The sequence below is a fragment of the Parus major genome, unplaced genomic scaffold (assembly GCF_001522545.3).
Source record: "Parus major isolate Abel unplaced genomic scaffold, Parus_major1.1 Scaffold583, whole genome shotgun sequence".
Lineage (NCBI taxonomy): Eukaryota > Metazoa > Chordata > Aves > Passeriformes > Paridae > Parus > Parus major.
Window position 1 is genome coordinate 5,561 of NW_015379471.1, and position 1,185 is coordinate 6,745.

Genomic DNA, 1,185 nt, shown 5'->3' on the forward strand with positions numbered 1-1,185 from the left:
TCTGGAGCACCTGGAACACCTGGAGTACCTGGTGGATGAAGCTTCAGGTGGAGGATTCAGTACCTGTGACCTAGAACAGGTGTGGACCCCAAAATTGTGTTTCTGACCCCAAAAAATGGCAGCTGTGACACCTGAACTGTGACACCTGAGCCCCAGGTGGAGGATTCAGTACCTGTGAGCCAGGACAGGTGTGGAGCCCAAAATCACCTGTGGAACCCAAAAAGCTGCAGCAGCAACACCTGGACTGTGACACCTGAGCCCCAGGTGGAGAATTGGTACCTGTGAGCCAGGACAGGTGTGGAGCCCAAAATTGTGGTTTTGACCCCCAAAAAAATGGCAGCTGTGACACCTGGACTGCAACACCTGAGCCCCAGGTGAAGGACTCGGTACCTGTGATCCAGGACAGGTGTGGAGCAGCACCTGAGCCAGGTGTGAACCCCAAAGTAACACCTGGACTGCAACACCTGAGCTCCAGGTGAGAGAACCTGAGCCAGGTGTGGAGCCCAAACTGCAACACCTGGACTGCAACACCTGAGCTCCAGGTGTGGACCCTGAACTGCAACACCTGAGCTCCAGGTGTGGACCCTGAACTGCAACACCTGAGCTCCAGGTGTGGACCCCGAACTGCAGCACCCGGACTGCAACACCTGAGCTCCAGGTGTGGACCCCAAACTGCAACACCTGAGCTCCAGGTGTGGACCCCAAACTGCAACACCTGAGCTCCAGGTGTGAACCCCAAACTGTAACACCTGAGCTCCAGGTGTGAACCCCAAACTGCAGCACCTGAACTCCAGGTGTGAACCCCAAACTGCAGCACCTGAGCTCCAGGTGTGGACCCCAAACTGTAACACCTGAGCTCCAGGTGTGGACCCCAAACTGCAGCACCTGAGCCAGGTGTGAACCCCAAACTGTAACACCTGAGCTCCAGGTGTGGACCCCGAACTGCAGCACCCGGACTGCAACACCTGAGCCAGGTGTGAACCCCAAACTGCAGCACCTGAGCTCCAGATGAGAGAACCTGAGCTCCAGGTGTGAACCCCAAACTGCAACACCTGGACTGCAGCACCTGAGCTCCAGGTGTGGACCCCAAACTGCAGCACCTGAGCCAGGTGTGAACCCCAAACTGTAACACCTGAGCTCCAGGTGTGAACCCCAAACTGCAACACCTGAGCTCCAGGTGTGGAC

The 1,185-nt window shown here is 57.0% G+C and overlaps 1 protein-coding gene across 1 annotated transcript in view; it reads left to right on the top strand.

Moving 5' to 3' along the window:
* LOC107199329 (zinc finger protein 501-like) overlaps positions 1–326 on the top strand; it is a gene marked incomplete at its 5' end in the record, with an annotated part of 3,616 nt that extends 3,290 nt beyond the window's left edge. The window contains one exon of the mRNA XM_033511755.1: positions 157–326. The remainder of the gene's footprint in view (positions 1–156) is intronic.
* Between the last annotated feature and the right edge of the window lie 859 nt (positions 327–1,185).